At 36.1% G+C, this 19,729-nt stretch overlaps 1 long non-coding RNA gene across 1 annotated transcript; it reads right to left on the reverse strand.

Moving 5' to 3' along the window:
- Window positions 1-373: 373 nt before the first annotated feature.
- Window positions 374-956, reverse strand: LOC118484737. The gene is made up of 3 exons (XR_004874230.1): window positions 896-956; window positions 667-806; window positions 374-447 (listed from the first exon to the last, which is right to left on the reverse strand). It is a non-coding gene; the product is annotated as an uncharacterized LOC118484737 (long non-coding RNA).
- Window positions 957-19,729: the final 18,773 nt, after the last annotated feature.

Consider the following 19,729-nt stretch of genomic DNA (forward strand, 5'->3'; position numbering starts at 1 on the left):
AAGAATAAGAAATTTGATGTTTTATATGACATTACGTGACATGTTATCATATAATTTTTAAGAGAAAAATGCCTGGATAGTCCCTGTGGTTTGCCCTTTTTTTCACCTTTAGTCCCTAACTTTCTAAAATTACAGCTATAATCCCCAACTTTTGCAATTTCGTTCCCGGATAGTCCCTGAAGCGGATGGAGGTTAGTTTTTTTGTGTTAAGTGGGTGTGAAATGACAAGATTGCCCTTACTAATAAAATATTAATAAAAACAATATTAATTATCTAATAAAAATGGGTCGGTGCCCTTTTGCAGCTTTGAGACTCCCATCTCCACCGCATCTCCGCCGCCTTCAACGCAACTGATTCACCGACGACAACCATCTTAGATATGATTGAGTTACCACACAACTCCCTCACATGAACCATCTTAACAACTTTGACATGCTTCCCCTGTTTCTGTTTAAACATTAAACCCATACCCAGTATCATCAACCATCAATACATACAACAAAAGAACACACCAAATTGAAAGAATTTAAACCAAATTCAACATCAAAAACTGCAAAAACTTGAACTGCAGATGCATTCGAATTGATCAAATGGGGTATAAATTATTTTTCCCATATCAAAATCAAAACTTTTTAGCATATTTGATATCATACTTAATGTTATTACCTTACTGGATATTGGGGGTGGTTTTTGAGCACTGGTGGAAGCAGAAGAAGAGGGTCTGGAAGAAGAAGAAGAACCCGGAATGGGCGATTTAAGCGGGAAATACCGGTTCTTTTCGGCATCATATTAGAACCCAGGAAGATCTATCAACAACAATCAAACACCCATATGAATATATTGCCTTAAATCGTTCGTAAATTGAGCTAAAGCTACATGGGTTAGAGGGGCAAACCTTGTGGCATCTTTTCAAATTGCTTACAGCAAAAAGGTAACGATTGAAGATGAAAGGCTGTCGTCGGTGAATCAGTTGCATTGAAGGCGGCGGTGATGCGGTGGAGATGGGAGTCTCAAAGCTGCAAAAGGGCACCGACCCATTATTATTAGATAATGATATTGTTTTTATTAATCTTTTATTAGTAAGGGCAATCTTGTCATTTCACATCCACTTAACACAAAAAACTAACCTCCATCCGCTTCAGGGACTATCCGGGAATGATATTGCAAAAGTTGGGGACTATAGCTGTAATTTTAGAAAGTTAGGGACAAAAGGTGAAAAAAATGCAAACCACAAGGACTATCCGGGCATTTTTCTCAATTTTTAATTTGTTTGATGACAAATTATAGCTATATTTTAATAGTAAAAAAATCATATATTGATTTACTCATCTTTCTTTATAAATGTTATCTTACTATTAATCAAGATGTATGATTTTATTGTGGCTTTCATCATATATCAACTTTGTCCTTTATAGAACACCACTAATTTGAAAGCTAACGCACACGATGTCGATAAATTAGAGCATAACCAATAATAATAGGCTTATCACTATTGCAATTTATTGCGTCTTTTATATGCTTTAATTTATTTAGATGATATGTTAAATAAAAAAATTATATATTTCTTACAAGTGATGAAAAAAATTATTATTTCATAAGGTTGTGTCATAAGTCATTTCTTATAGTGAAATAACATAAACTGATGCATTGTATAATCATCACATTTACATATTACCATAAACCTTTTTAATAGTGTTCTTGATATATTTTAATATTCAATCATGACAGTAAGGCAAATTAATTATATGTATTTTATTATATTGTATTTGATGAGAAGACCTCTTATATCAATTATATATTGTACAATTTGACTTTGTACACTAATATGCCATTGTTTATGTATATAAACAGTCTTCAATGAAGCAGCTAAATTAAAGTTGTGTATATGATCACACGTTATAAACATGATTGAATAGTGATCAAGATTTACTTATAATATGACATTCGAAGTTTCAAACTCACTAAAGCTTATTGTAAATTTATTGATGCTTGTAAGATTTTGGACTGATAAATCTTAGTGATTCGGTCATATAGTTGATGTTATGTGGTGAAAAGATTATTTATACATGTGGAATAAAACAATTTCCACTTGTCAAACCTCAAATGCGCTCTTGATATATAAGGTTTGAAACAGTCATTATGAAAGTTGTCTGACTCTATTCCATTCTTTGAAGAGAATGTAATGAGAAAAAATATATATCATAATCCATTGAGCAAAACAATTTCCATCGTCAAATATCATTAATTGTTAAAGAATATATATAAAGTTTGAAACAACAAGCATGAAAGTTCTGTGGTTCTAATCCATTCCCTAATATGAATGTGATGATGATCAATTCAAAGGTTATGATCATAAACATAACTAAGAAAATTGTAATGATGCCACCATGAATGTTGTATGGGAGTATAGCAAATATGGCCAGAAGACTATATTAGAAGTTACTAGAAATGATACTGATTTTCCACAATATTCCATTAAATCAAATATGGTGAGTAACCAGAAGTTACTAGAAGATTTATACGTTCACCACTTGGCATGACCAAATAGGTCATCAAGATAGCATCATGATATGCTAAACAATCAAACATGCTGATGTGCACAAAATGCAACATATAAATTACATCAATTGTGGCATAAAACTAACCATTTTTTAGTACTAATGTTGGAAAAAGTGTGTTTTTGTCTTCCTTTTGTATTTTCAGGATTAAATGAGCTCAAATGAACAAAAGAAGCAAAAAGGCAGCTAAATCTAACATAAATACAAGAAAAGAAACAAACGTGGCATGCCCGACCCCCGACAGCATCTTCCCAAAGCAAAACAAGAGAACAGAAGGCTCAACACGCCCCGTGCTCAATGAGCACGGGGGCGTGCCCAAGTGTCAGCAGAAAAGACAAAGTTGTAGAAGCTTCCATCGCCCACAACGGGGCCGTGCTCAGCGGACACGGGGCCGTGGTTAACTATAAGATTCGCGGAATTCAGGCAAATCTTGATGGTACAGATATGCTTCTGCACACGGGGTCGTCTCAGCGGACACGGGGGCGTGGTCAACTAATGCAGACAAACTGCAATTAATGAAGAAAGAGAGGAGGATGGACACGGGGCCGTGCCCGAGCTTCTGTTCAGCCTATAAATAGGAGTGCTTGGAGCTCTTGCACCTCATCCCTTGGCACACCACCTCTCTCACACTTCACCCACCACCTACCACCATCACAACACCATCATCCACCACCATCATCCATTGTCCATCATAGAGTGTGTGAGTCATCTCGGGATCCAAGATGGATCGTAAGAGTTCTTGACAATCAAAGGCCATGTTTGCCTAAGTCTCTTACATCACTTGGTGAAGACAAGTGTTTAGTGTAATACTTTTTATTTTTAATCTTTTCGCACTTTTTAATTGGTTATGTATTAATGACTTTAATAACTAGTTTCTTATGTTGAAGGTGATTCTTCCTTATCGTTTGTCCGTAGTGTGTTGGCATTATTTTACTATCTATATAAAATAAAAGATTTTCACCATTCATATCTCCACGGTCTATATGGAGGTATGTTGGCTACCTGGTCGGGGGTTAAGGGAACGGTTTGGTAAGAGTCTTGCCATTGTTCAGTGTATAGATCCTGCAAGGGACCTGGGTCAAATTTAGTAGGACCTCCTTCAATACCCAATGGTATTGGATGGCGGGGGTCCAAACTCTTTGACCCCTTCATAAGTTAAACTACTATTAAAACTTTAACCCGGCTACTTAGGACTATATCCCTGCTGACTCAGACTACTTAACCGAGGGTAACGTCACCTTCAAAAGAGGGGCCTACCACATTATGCATTAATAACTTAATTAATTATCTTTCAATAATCCGACCCTTTAGGATTGTATCCTTGCTGACTCAAACTACTGGGTTAAGGGTAACGTCACCTTCAAAAGAGGGGCCTACTACAATAACTAAGATAATCTCTTAAACAAGTGCAAAAGTGCGGAAATAATCAAAGGTTACACTACACACGAGTCGGATCCAAGTGATTCATCTTGTCTATCTGTTTTTACTTTTATTTTACTTTTCAGCATTTTAGTTAGTTTTATTTTTCTAGTTTAAAAACCTTTTTCTAACTTTTTAATTTGATTAGACGTTGAGGATAAACCGGTATTAAAAGCTCTTGTGTCCTTGGACGACCTCGGTATCTTACCAATACTACACTACGTCCACGATGGGTGCACTTGCCCATATGTGTGTTTAGTGTTGGTAAATATCGTGTTTTATAAATTTAAAACTTGGCTAAAAAGTGCAAAAGGTCTTAAAATATACACCTAAAATATATTACACTACACACGCATCACATGCTAACCGGCACCTTAGCACCTCTAAGTAATCTAAAAACATTGCTCCCAAAATGCTTTATCATATGTCTAGTTAGTTTTTTTTTTTTTTTTTGTGACAAATAAATTTCTATGCCCTTCCAAACAATAAACTCCTACAAACAATCCCTCTTATATGGGACCATTGAAATGTACAGTTGTGTGGATTGTGGCATTCATACATGATTACATGTGAGTTTTTAGCTACCCGTATGTAGCATATGCCCAACACTATGGAACGTTGTTTTTTTTTACATGGTTTAACACTGTTCTTTGACAACCCAATTGTAGGGACCATTGTTGGGCACAATGTGAAATATAGTGAGAGGCATACGTAGTCGAGACGGAATTCGTCGATTGATTATATCAATTCAAAACCAACTGCTTATCACAAATACTCCCCATTACAACTGGTCTCGTGAAGAGAACCAAGTTTCCATTTTTTATATATATTTCGTTGTGTAGCCTCTATGTACCAATAGCACCACCATAACATATAAAATGGGATATGTACATCGTATTCCCAGTCTTAGGGGGAGACAAGAAAATGAAAGACTGGTAACATAAAAAAATGCACCATATTATATATCGACCCCTGAAGTGGTCAATGCAAATCTGAAGTCCAAAAGAAAGAACGTGTATTTGCAAATAATAATGAATGAAATACAAGATGCATTCACTAACACAAATAAGGTGACAAAGTCACATATACCAGCTTAAACTTATCTGCTCGAATGGAAGTACTCACAAAATGATTATCATATTAATAAATTGTGAGAGATAAATTGGTTCCAAAAAGATAAAACCCACAAACACAAAAAGAGCAGAGTTATGCAGTTGGTGTAACCCCAAAAGATGTGGCACATAAAACACCATAAGTGGTTGCATACAAAACCCCAGAAGTGGTTGCATACTAAACCTTAAAGAAGGTTGTTGTCAAAATCCCAAAAGAGGCTAATGGAGTTCTAAAAGAAACTCTAGTACCAAACAAATATGAGATTGCGATGAATTATGTACAAAATAAGTACAATATGGAACCGTAATGAAACGCGTGTAAAATGATATATTTGATTATGCTATAGCAATAGATGTAATCGATGAAAAAAAAGAGATTACGTATATAGAAAGTGTGCAAGAGTGTACGCACACAAATAGCCAAAATGGCTACATGACTTAAGGTTGAACTAAATTTGCTCGACAAACTAAACATTTTCGAACCAGCAGTTCGAACACCCATAGACAAACCAGTAGGTTATAAATGGGCGTATTTAAATAAAAGGAAACGTAAATAATGAGTTTTTACGATGTTAGGCACGCATTTTAACATAACGATTTTTCCCAAATCCCAGCAGTTGATTACGAGGAAACGTATACCCCTGTAGTGGATGCGATAATCTTTAGATGTTTAAGCGGCCTCGCAATCTCAGATTTACTTCAGATAAAACAACTTATGGATGTCATCACCGTATACATGTACGAGATAATTGCAAATGACATATGTATGAAAACCCCCTGCAGGATTAAAAAAGCTCAAAGCATTATGAAATAATAACCCCATAGTTGTTATATATATGAATCTTAAAGGAAACTACTCGTATGTGGTACAGTCGACTATACTCTGAAAAGAGAGGTATAATTTTGATAAAATGAGCTACATCTATTTAACAAGATTTCACTCTTACAGTGATAATGTAAACATCATCGAGAGGGAACTCTCAAACTAAAGAGGAAAATTTTGAATGACCTTTACAAAGTGTAGTTATTCTCGACATGTAGTTCGAGTATATATGTAATTATATTTTACTAATCCCTCAAGTACATCTAGAAGATGATGTTTGGATATTTTAGTATGGACATAGTTGAACCTTAAAGTATGTTAAAGGTGGTTAAGTCATTTGTTATAAGAAATGCCTATCATCATCTATTACCATAGTAGAGATTCTCATTCTAGAAGTACCATCGTTAAATGCATAAGTGCATTAATATGTTTTACTAGCTATGTATGGTCAGAATATCTTTCATTTGAGCTTATTGTCATGATATAACATTTGTCAAGCGAAGAGACATTGGAATGAGTTCAAAGAAATATTTCAGGTATAAACGATATTTGATTATATTTTACTAACCTATCAAAACAAGTTTGGTTAGTCTTGTAGATGCAGGAATGTAACGAAACACAGTCGTGGACATATGATAATTTTTGGAAGGAGGCACCTAAAGTCTCATTAAAAAATTATACAACATTACTCAATATAAAGGATTGCACATTAAGGGATCAAGTGATAAATCATTCGCTACAAAACCTTTGTTCGACTTTCAAGAAAGATGGACACACATCACTTAAATGATACATGTTAAAATGAGGGGGAGACTTATTCAAGTTGCCCTCTTTTTCCCTTAACTAAGTTTTATCCCATTGGGTTTTCTTAGTAAGGTTTTTAATGAGGCAGCATATCTGATCCAGAAGTATTAGGGAGAGACAATACGCGCTGCACTCTTTTTCGCTTAGCTGAGGTTTTGTCCCACTGGGTTTTCCTAGTAAGGTTTTTAACGAGGCAGCACTACCAAGCGTATAATACATTGTTTTCTTTTATCATGTGGATAGTCAAGGGGGAGTGTTACAAATATATTTTATGATTGTTATAAATATATTTTATGATATGACTATCCACATGCCTAACTCTCATTGGCATTTAAGTTGTGTTGAATGATAGCCCTATAAATAGTGACTTTTGTATTTTATACATACATGAATAAAAATGAGTTCTCCTATTCTCTTTCTCTCTTACTTTCTATAATACTTGTTCTTTATGTTTATAGTTATACGTTGGTTGCTAGTATGTCGTTGTTTCATAACAGTTTTTTCATTATTTGTAAAACACAATTTTAAATGAAAGTTTAAACTAAAAACTGTTTTGTAATTTTTTTTGAGACATTTTGTCAAACACCTAGTGTGCAACTTTTTACCACAGATTTCTTAATAAAATTGGAACAAATAATGTTGCCCAAACTCAAGAATACATCAAGAGGATGTTAGAATCATAGAAATTTACATCAAGAGAATGTTAGAATCATAGAAATTTGAGAAGAGAAGTACCTGTTTCAATCGATTTCTCAAGTTCTATCGCATTATGTTACATTGAAAAAAAATGAGAAATTGCATAAAAATAAACTGGGTTTCTTCAAAAAAACAAATTGAATAACACGTTGATTCAGTGTTTAAACAACTCATTGATGAAGAAAATCTCACTATGATGTAGTAATTTTCGAGAAGAAAGTGAAGGAAAGGTTGAAGATGGTGGGTTTTGAAAATAGTGGGTTTTGAAGATGCAGAGAAAGATAAATAGAATAGAAGAAATGAGATTGACTAAAATGTCATTCGTTATGTTTTTTTTGTTATTTGTCACGTGTTCTCTTATTATTGCTTCCTACACTTCTTACCCAAAGTAAACTTCCTATTTGATCTTTTCACTTTATTTATATACCGAAAAAAGAAGTTCTTTTATTTTATTTTATTTTTTTTATTTATTTGATTATCATTATGTTTAAGATATTATATTTAAAATTAGAATTAATGTTTCAATTTTTATAAAATTAGTTTTTAATGTACGGGGTCAGGATATACTAGGAAGTTTTTTTGGCTAGGAAGGCTATGAAGTAATCTTGATCATCAATTAATTTAATCAAGGGCTAAGATTAAATGAGCGAAATTAAAGGAAAAAAAGAGGCGTGTGGGTTTGTGTAGGGGCATTCTAGTCAATACAGTGTAATAGTTTCTCTCTCCTCCAATTCCCCCATTTTTTAAACGTTAATAACTCTTTCATACGACATTATTATTTTATAAAAATTGCACAAAAAACGAGCGTTTTTTAATCTTTAAAACGAGTATACTATTGCTAAATTTTTGTAATTTTTTTCAAAAACCTAGTTGCGTAAAATGCAATGGACAAAAAGCGTAAAAAATGATTTTTTTCTAAAACGCAATGGATCAGAAACACAAAATTTGTTTTTTCTAAAACGAAATGGACCAAAAAAAACACATAAAAATGTCTAATTTCTAAAACGCAATGGCCTAAAAACATAAAAGAAATTGTACTTTCTAAAATGCAATGGACTGAAAACACATAAAAATGTATTTTACCTAAAACGCAATAGACTAAAAACACTTCAAAATGTGTTCTTCTAAAACGAAATATACCAAAAAACACATAAAAATGTCTTTTTTTTCTAAAACGCAATAGCCAAAAAACACAAAAGAAATTGTTTTTTCTAAAACGCAATGGACTGAAAACACATAAAAATGTGTTCTACCTAAAACGGAATGGACTAAAAACACTTCAAAATGTGTTTTTCTAAAACGCAATGGACAAAAAAACACATAAAAATGTCTTTTTCTAAAACGCAATGGCCTAAAAACACAAAAGAAAATGTTCTTTCTAAAACGCAGTGGACTAAAAACACATAAAAATGTATTTTACCTAAAACGCAATGGACTAAAAACACTTCAAAATGTGTTTTCTAAAACGCAATTGGACCAAAAAACACATAAAAATGTGTTTTCCTAAAACGCAATAGATAAAAACACAAAAGAAAGTGTTTTTTTTTTCTTTCTAAAACGCAATGGGCTAACAATACATAAAATGTGTTTTTACCTAAAATGCAATGAAATAAAAACACAATCAAATGTGTTGTTTCTAAAACCCAATAAACTGAAAATACAACAAAATGGTGTTTTTTCATTACTTTGTAAAACGCAATGACTCAATTCAAAAACCTAGATCGTAAAAATGCAATTCAAAAGTTTCTTACATAGATCGAAGCCGATTTCTTCAAATTTCTTCAACGACTGACGAAATTTGAATGTTAGAAACACTTATCAGCGATCGAACGAATCGAGTGATTCGCTTCAAAATCACGGGAAAAAAAATGAGATATTGTATGAAATTAAACTGGTTTTTTAAAAAAAGTTGAAGAACACGTTGATTGGGTGTTTGAATAGTTGATTGGTGACGAAAATCGCATTATAATGCAGTGATTATTAAGATAGAAAGTGAAGAAAATGTTGAAGATGGTGAGTTTTGAAAATGGTGGATTTTGAAGTTAAGAGAGAAGATTGGATGAAATTGACTAAAATATCATTTCTCTTTATTTTAATTTTTGCCACATGTCATAACACCATTGCTTCATATACTTCCTAGCCAAAATAAACTTTCTATTTGATCCTCACCGTTAATGTACATACAAGATTGAGAAGAACCTAGAACTTACTAAATTCTCTAAAACTAGTTATTTTCCGTCCGCGCGTTGCAGCGGGACCCAATGACTACAAAAGGCGTGTCAGCAACGGCAAACAGATACCAAATATCAAAACATAAATAAAATGACGTGGTAAGGATAGTCACTCCGTAAAAAAAAACGATTTTAAATAACCTAATATATAATAATAGGACCCACACGTCCTACACGTTGGAAATTCGGTTGATTTCAGTTCAGTTATTACGGTGCTAAAACGTTAAAATATGGATGAGCTCGGTACCGGTAACGGTAGCGAAAGTACCGATCCGGAAAATCATCGAAATTAGGTACCGGCATCGAAAATGCTCGGTACAATACGATATGGTATTTGAAGGTAAAAATCAATAAATACAGGTATGGTGCTAGACCGGTGTCAAACCGAAAGTAACGATTCTGAAAACGCCAAAAGGTGGATACCAAATTGGTACCGAAAATGATTTGGTATAGTAAATTTGGTACCGATACGATACCGGTTCGTTTACAGGATTTGATACGATTTGCTCATCAATATTGTAAATATCCAAGTTAATTTTACATGCTACAATTCATTCATTACAGAAAAAGATAAAAAAGAAAGCAAAATAAGTTGTTGTGTATATAAAACCTCATTCAAATGAAATACAGTTTACTTACTGTTTGTATGAAAAGTAATCTAAACGGTGCAATTACTTGCATTGCTGCGTTGCTACAGGATTTGATGAGCTCGGTACCAACCGGCACCGAAAATACTGTTACCGAAATCCTCAAAAGTGGGTACCGGTACCTAATATACCTAGTATGGTACGGTTCGGTACTGGTACGACACCGGTATTTAAGGATAAAAACCGGTGAATACCTGTGCAGAACTGTACCGAAAATACACCAGTTTGGTAAATTTAAGACCGGTACCTATACCCGATACCATTTGCTCATCTCTTAATAATGTTACTATTAATTCCATTCTAATTTTAAATAATTTTAATTCTAATTTTAATTTGAATTTAATAATAAATCAAAGTTAATTTTATATGCTACAATTCATTCATTACAGAAAAAGATAAAAAAGAAAGCAAAATAAGTTGTTGTGTATATAAAACCTCATTCAAATGAAATACAGTTTACTTACTGTTTGTATGAAAAGTAATCTAAACGGTGCAATTACTTGCATTGCTGCGTTGCTACAGGATTTGATGAGCTCGGTACCAACCGGCACCGAAAATACTGTTACCGAAATCCTCAAAAGTGGGTACCGGTACCTAATATACCTAGTATGGTACGGTTCGGTACTGGTACGACACCGGTATTTAAGGATAAAAACCGGTGAATACCTGTGCAGAACTGTACCGAAAATAGACCAGTTTGATAAATTTAAGACCGGTACCTATACCCGATACCATTTGCTCATCTCTTAATAATGTTACTATTAATTCCATTCTAATTTTAAATAATTTTAATTCTAATTTTAATTTGAATTTAATAATAAATCAATGTCACTGTTCATTCAGTTTCATTTTTCAGTTTCATTTTTATTATATATAGATTAGGTATTGATGATCGATAAAATTAATTATTATATCCTTAATTTTTTATGGTTCTTTCCATGTGTTATATATCGATTTTAAATAGACTATATAGTTATATAGATTTTAATAACAATATAATGAGTATAAATAAAGTAATCAATGTCACTGTTCATTCAGTTTCATTTTTCAGTTTCATTTTTATTATATATAGATTAGGTATTGATGATCGATAAAATTAATTATTATATCCTTAATTTTTTATGGTTCTTTCCATGTGTTATATATCGATTTTAAATAGACTATATAGTTATATAGATTTTAATAACAATATAATGACTATAAATAAAGTATTCATAAAACACTTTATCAAATAGTTAATATTTTAATTGGAATATATTAGGTGATCCTCAGTCCATGCTTAGCTTATAAAATTATTAAGCGATAAGCTAGTTTTATATATATAATTGTTGACATAATTTGACATAGAGTATATCATATTATTGGTTAATAGAATTAAAATAATGTATCTTTAAATTCATATGACATTTCAAATTTTAAAGTTACGCATGCAAACAAAAGTTCATGTTCGGTGCACTAACTTATGTAAATGAGTAAATGACATTGTACAAATATGTTGGGAAAACGTAACATCCACCTAAACACATTTAATTTAAGAACTTTTTAAAATCGGCCATATATGGATTTTATCTGGTATTCAGTAATCAGTAGTGATCCAAAATAGGCAAATTGGAAAATAATAATCCTATCTTTTTGAAATTAGCCGATAATAATCCCAAGTCAGTTATTAGCCAATAATAATCTGACCTCGTCCAATATTTTTGTAAAATAGACCGTCGTTAAAATAAGCTTAACGGAGTTAAGTTGTTTTCCGAATTACAAACCGATGTTTTAGGGCTTTTGATCAGAACGAGAATACGAGTCGATTGATGTAAAACTTACCTCGAAATTGTGTTCGAAATGGCTTGAATTTTGTTAATTGGAAGTTAAACACCCGAACTGAAGCACCGTTTTCGTGGGTTGGGGTAGTATTTCGAGGTAAGTTTTACATCAATCGACTCGTATTCTCGTTCTGATCAAAAGCCCTAAAACATCGGTTTGTTTTCGGAAAAAAACTTAATTCCGTTAAGCTATTTTAACGGCGGACTATTTTACAAAAAAAAAAGGACGAGGTCGGATTATTATTGGCTAATAACTGACTTAGGATTATTATCGGCCAATTTCAGAAAGATGTAATTATTATTTTCCAATTTGCCTCCAAAATAATTATTGCTATTAATCTTTTTAAAAAATGCATGGTCTATGGTCTATCTGTGTGACTTGTGTGTTGATACATGTATACACATACATTGGCGAAGCTTGGGGGTCGATTTTTCCCAATTCCGGGGGCGAAAACGTATATACCTAAAAATTTCTATACGAAGGTACTGTTCATAACACTACGCGTCGAAAAGTTCGGGGGGCGGGCGCCCCCTCCCGCCCCAAGGAAGTCGCGCCCCTGTACACATAACAATGTGTATCACATCCAATATAACACTTAAAGATTTACTAGTGTCAGCGGTGATTAATTGTCACACCCCCGATTTCCACGTGTCTCACCGGTGGGCCCGGTGTGGGATTACCGTGACGTAGTTGGCAACATTATAGTCAAACCACACAATATATATGAATGCACAGCGGAAGCATAAAGATAAATATATTTCAACTTTATTTGTAATATCAAAGTATCACCATTGTTGAAATAAAATCCACAGGGGATCAATAATAATAACAAAAGTATTGTTCAACAGACTTCAAGCATCTTAAGCTTGCGAGACTTCTAATGATGCTAAGGAGAAATCCCAGCCAATTACGCATAGTACCTGCATTTAGTCTTTTTAGGAAAATACGTCAGTTTACACTGGTAAATACATTCAACTGACACTTTTGTAAAATGTTTAATAAAATTGGTTTAAATGCACAAGGCACAAACTCTTTATAACTTGGGATAATTTATAATCAAATCTTGTAAAGAATTACATGTTACTGTGCGTTCGGTCGCCCGGGTCGTGCCGGGTTAAAGTTTAATAGACACGCCACATAGCATAAAATCGTAGTGGGTAAACCAACGGCTACACTTTTATAGTCATGGACATAATGCCGGGTGTACGCCTACACCCGGATGTCAAGGTCGTGGCCATTTCGTAAAATGCTGCCAAGGATATCCGGGACATGGTCATTAAGCCCCCAAAGGCGTAAAGCCAACAAAACAAGTTTTTAAACGGGTCACATTGATAATACCCAACTACAAATGAGTTGGGGTCAATTGCCCGACCAAGCGGTATTTTAAATACCGTAACCCAAGCCCGTATAACGGAAAATAAGTTAAAAGTATTTACCTTTGCAAGTATAATTCCTTAATTGAAATAAATTGCAGATAGCTTTTACTGGTCCCCTATTCTGGAACGAAGGTTTTAAAATAACCTATTAGAATCCTAACGGGTCTTTAATCTAGCCGTAGCTTAGACCGGTCAGTTTCAAAGGATAGATACGGTTTAATCGCGTGAAAGGCGAAAACCAGGAATGGAATGTGATTTTGACCCAACAAGTTTGAAGACTTGTTTTATAGGGGTTTAATAATCACACCCTGTATCTTGAGGTCGAAACAACAAGATTTGACCCGTTTCGGCTAGCGTATGTAAACTAGTTACATAAACCGAACCGTGCACGCAAAAGGCGCAACGGGTATCCGTTAGAGTCCTACACTGTCTTCCTAAGTCAATATGCCTTAAAGAGGTTGTGGTATCAGTAGGATACCTTCCATAATGGCCGTAACGAGTTTAAGTTCATATTATGCCCCGTAGGGGTATTTCGGTCTTTTTAAAGATTATAAAAGAGGTTTCTGAGTTCTACAGGAAATCTGAGTTTCTCGAACAGTTTATAAAGTCTAAAATACTTTATTTATTATTTAAAATCAGTAGCAACTGGAATCGGGTCAAAAGACCTTGTAGAACTCAAGTTATGGCCGAAAAGGGCATATTCGGTATTTACCGAACCGTTGCCATAACCGCAGGTTATGAGCAGGTTAAAAATAATTAAAAAGCTTTAAAAATCCCAAAATATTATTTTACATCAGTGAGTAAAAGGTTTGGTGTCGAAATCCGGGTTTAGATAGGCGTTATGCTAATTGCGCTATTTAATTACTAAAGTTCCGTAATTTGCGCTATTTAGCATAACTCCTATTCTGGACCTCGGATTGACGTGAAATTTTAGGGACATGCTTAGAAATCAGTAACTAAGGTTATGATTCTTTCATATGTCCGAAATTCTCGTTTTAATTTAAAAAGGGCGTTACGGTCAACTTTTAAGCTTTTAACGGAAATGTGTAAAAGACTCGGACAAACACCGAACCGGTCACAGAGGGTTATACCATCATGTAACCTGGTCCTATGAGAGTCTTAAGGCATATCTATATCATACTTTAACGGGTCAGAACTGAAGTCAAAGCAAAAGTCAAAGCTTTTGCGACTTTCGGCTCCGAACCGGGTCAAAACAATAAATGGTCGGATCAAACAAGCTTAGACTAGTTAATATACTTATTATCATGTTTTATGAGTGTTTAAACAGGTTACATATCATCTACATTACAGATTATGCAAGAAATCGCAAAATAGCATTTCTGTTGACTTTTTCTAAGCACGTTTGACTCGACATTTGGACTAGTTAGAGTGGGAATCAGAGGGTGCCCTTTTAGGGGTTTAATGCCCACATGATTACCAACATATAACTACCTTTGATTCGACAAACCACTGGACCATTTGTGATTCATGGCAAAGTCAATCGTTAATTACGACGGATTGACTTTTAAGCTAAACTAAGCAAAAACTAAGCCACAAAAGGGTAGACACACTTACAGAAGCTTGGTGCACGACTTAGGATGTAAGAAGAGTGCTTGAGAGCTCCAGAGATGGTCAAGAGAGCAGATTTGAGGTGTGTTTCACTTTGATGCAATGTAATGCCTTTTATAGTGAAAATTTGGGCTTAGGATCATTACAACTCACCCTACCATGGATCATGGATGATCAGCAGGTGGCCCTGGGTGCTAGGGGTCATGTAGAGGGCGCCCATGCTCCATTAATTGCTCAAATGATCGTTTACAACCTCAAACAGCAAGTCTGTCCAAGAATTCTGCATCTGGGACTTGTACGCGGCCCGCATTAGGATTTAGCAACATGCACGCGGGCCGCATGAATCCTAATGTCAGAAAACAGATCTTCAACTGGCGCGCGGCCCGCATTAGCTCACCCAAAACCTTACCGCGGCCCGCATTAGACCAGATTTCCAAGATTTTCAAATCTTTTGTAATGATTAACCTGACCTTTCGGTTTCGAAGGGGTAACTTTGCGATTTGGCCCTCGATTATTTACAATTAAGGGCCTCGTGACTTTTACCCGCATTGTTAAGTCCCCGGTTAGTTTAATTACTATCCGAAAAGCCTTAACTTTTATTGTTGACGCTTTTAACGCCTCGCATACGAATTTGATCATAACTTTCTCGTTTTAAAACGGAACTTCGCGGAATTTATGTAGTAAATTCTAGTGAGCGTATTTTACTGTTACAAAGCCTCAGGTTCGTCAAAGGGTCAATCAGAGGTATAAATTAAACATGTTGACACAATTAACCCCTGCAGCTTGTAATCTCTCACTTTCTCCCGCGTTTCGCTCCGTACGATCCATGATTTATTCGTTTGAAGGTACGAGCATCGTTTAGGGTTACTATACAGTATATTTACCCTTTGTTGACATTTATAACCCTCGAATTTACATACTTTCAAGGTTTGTCAACTTTAGTCCTTTATTTAATATTTAATGCCACGTGTAAACTCATGACACGTGTTAACACATTATTGGACACAAAATTTCGAGGTGTTACATCCTCACCCCCTTAAAATAAATCTCGACCCGAGATTTACTGAAATAAATAAGGGTATTTTTCTTTCATCGTGGCTTCAACCTCCCACGTGAATTCGGGACCTCTACGGGCATCCCATTTGACCTTAACAATAGGTACATGCTTCCTTCGAAGCTTCTTTACCTGTCGATCTTCAATCGACAAAGGTTTCTCCACAAATTTCAAGCTCTCATCTATATGCACATCTGTATGGGGTATTACCAGTGATTCGTCAGCGAAGCACTTTTCAGATTGCAGATGTGGAACACATTGTGAATTCCATTGAGCTCCTCCGGTAAGTTTAACTTGTAGGCAACTGACCCGACACGTTCGATAACCTCGAAAGGTCCTATGTATCTCGGGCTTAGTTTGCCTTTCTTAATAAAACGCATCACCCCCTTCCAGGGTGATACTTTAAGTAACACTTTTTCACCTACTTCGAAGTGAAAATCCTTACGCTTTGGATCCGCGTAACACTTCTGCCTATCTCGGGCAGCTTTGAGACGGTCTCGAATCTGGACAATTTTGTCCGTCGTCTTGAAGACTATCTCTGGTCCTGATAGTTGGACATCTCCAACTTCCGCCCAACAAACAGGCGATCTACACTTTCTACCGTATAATGCCTCGAAAGGCGCAACCTTAATGCTGGTATGGTAGCTATTGTTGTAGGAGAATTCGATTAGTGGCAGGTTCTTATCCCAACTACCACCCAAATCGATAGCACATGCTCGTAGCATGTCTTCCAATGTCTGAATAGTACGCTCACTCTGACCGTCTGTCTGAGGATGGTAAGCCGTACTAAAATTCAAACGTGTGCCCAAAGATTGCTGGAAGCTTTTCCAGAAATGAGACGTGTATCTAGTATCTCTGTCGGAGATAATAGACACAGGTATGCCATGTAAGGCTACAATCTTATCAACGTATAACTGGGCTAACATGTCGGAGCTATAAGTCTCCTTGATGGGTAAGAAATGAGCTGACATAGTCAGTCTATCGACTATAACCCATATTGTGTCATTTCCTTTCCTTGTCTTGGGTAACTTGGTAATAAAATCCATAGTTACACATTCCCACTTCCATTCGGGAAGTTCAGGCTGTTGTAGCAAGCCTGATGGCTTTTGATGCTTAGCTTTGACTTGCGCACAAGTCAGGCATTTTGCTACATAAGCGGCTACAGATTTTTTCAAGCCTATCCACTAATAATTTGCCTTTAGATCCTGATACATCTTATCAGCCCCAGGATGGACAGAATATTTGGAACTATGGGCTTCCTGGAGGATAACATCTCGTAGTCCTCCATAAATTGGAACCCATATTCGTCCATTTAATCGTAAAATTCCGTCCTTGCTAAGAGTTATCTGCTCCTCAGTTACTCCTAGTTTTTCATTAGGATAGTTAGCTTCCAACACAGTTTCTCTCTGTGCAGCTAACAACCTTTCAATCAAATTATTCTTCACTTCAATGTTCTTGGCATTGATTCGGATGGGTTTCACCCTTTTCTTTCTACTCAGGGCATCAGCGACTACATTCTCCTTGCCGGGATGATATCTGATTTCACAATCATAATCATTTAAAGTTTCCATCCAACGGCGTTGCCTCATGTTTAGCTCCTTCTGATTAAACAGATGTTGAAGGCTCTTATGATCTGAATAGATCACAAACTTGATACCATACAGATAATGCCTCCACAGCTTTAGTGCGAACACAACGGCACCCAGCTCCAAGTCATGGGTGGTGTAATTCTTCTCGTGCACCTTTAACTGTCTCGAAGCATAGGCAATAACCTTGCCTTTCTGCATGAGCACACATCCCATGCTAGTGTGTGACGCGTCGCAGTAAACTACGAACTCCTCGGTACCTTCAGGTAATGTCAGCACAGGAGCGTTGCTCAGCTTTTGCTTTAGAATATCAAAGGACTCTTGCTGCTTAGGGCCCCAAACAAATTTTATCTTCTTCTTGGTCAGGGAAGTTAAGGGCGCAGCAATCCTTGAAAAATTTTCAATGAATCGCCTGTAGTATCCTGCTAACCCCAGGAAACTACGAATCTCTGTAGGCGTCTTTGGCTCTTGCCAATTCATGACAGCTTCAACTTTAGCGGGATCCACCTGGATACCTCATTCGCTGACAACATGTCCTAGAAATTGGACTTCTCGAAGCCAGAATTCGCACTTAGAGAATTTGGCATAGAGTTTCTCATGATGCAGGAGTTTGAGAATACAACGAAGGTGTTTCTCATGGTCAGCTCGGTTCTTCGAGTAGATAAGAATGTCGTCAATGAAAACGATGACGAATTTGTCTAAGTACGGCTTGCAAACGCGATTCATGAGATCCATGAACGCAGCCGGTGCATTAGTGAGCCTAAAAGGCATCACTAGGAACTCGTAGTGACCGTAACGAGTCCTAAATGCGGTTTTATGTATGTCTTCATCTCTGACCTTTAGTTGATGGTAGCCTGACCTCAAATCGATCTTTGAGAAATAACTTGCCCCTTGTAACTGATCGAACAAATCGTCGATCCTCGGCAAGGGATATCTATTCTTTATCGTGACCTTATTAAGCTCGCGATAATCGATGCACAGACGCATCGATCCGTCCTTCTTCTTTACAAACAGGATAGGTGCTCCCCAGGGAGACGAACTAGGTTTGATAAAACCTTTAGCTAGCAGTTCATCCAGCTGGGTCCTCAACTCCTTCATTTCGGTTGGTGCTAGCCTATAAGGTGCTCTAGCAATAGGTGCTGCTCCAGGGATGATATCAATCCTGAATTCCACTTGCCTATCTGGTGGCAAACCAGGTAGATCTTCAGGAAAACTTCTGGATATTTCGAAATGACGGGAATGTCTTCTATCTTCGGTTTAGGCTCTTCAATAATCACCTGTGCCATGTAGATGACATAACCCTTCTTTAGACATTTTGAAGCCTTGAGCATAGTCACTTGCTCAGGCAATCCGTACTGGGTATCTCCCCGAATGGTAAGCGATTCACCAGACGGAGTCTTTATCACCACTTGCTTTCTGTTGCAGATGATTTGAGCTTGGTTGTGAGATAACCAGTCCATACCCAATACTAGGTCAAAGCCGGCCAATTTAAAGGGAAGTAGAGATAGAGGAAAAGAGTGGTTCTTAATGGATATCACACATCCATCTAACACAGTGGAGACGGTTTCTATGGTGCCATCTGCTAGCTCTACCTCGTAATTCACATTTAAGGTTTTGACAGGCATATTCAGCAATTTGCAAAATTTATGATCTACGAAAGACTTATCAGCGCCCGAATCAAAAAGTACTCTTGCAAAGATATCATTTACGAGAAAAGTACCTGTGATCACGTTATCATCTAGCACTGCTTCTTTCGCCTCCATCCTGAAGACTCTCGCATTGGTCATCTTGGCCTCTTCAGGCTTCTTGGCATATTTAGGGCAGTTGCTTTTAATGTGCCCCTTCTCGTTGCAGCCGTAGCAGGTTGCATCCTTTATCTTCTTGCAATCCACGGTCTTGTGGTCCTTGGATTTGCATAACCCGCAAGCATACGACTTCGACTGAGTCTGCGAGTTTGATTCGAGTTTACACTTTCCAAAGTGATGTCTCTTGCAATTCTTGCACTTGGGCTTCTCACCAGACTGTTGCCCATC

Source organism: Helianthus annuus, chromosome 12 (assembly GCF_002127325.2).
Source record: "Helianthus annuus cultivar XRQ/B chromosome 12, HanXRQr2.0-SUNRISE, whole genome shotgun sequence".
In the NCBI taxonomy this organism is placed as follows: domain Eukaryota; kingdom Viridiplantae; phylum Streptophyta; class Magnoliopsida; order Asterales; family Asteraceae; genus Helianthus; species Helianthus annuus.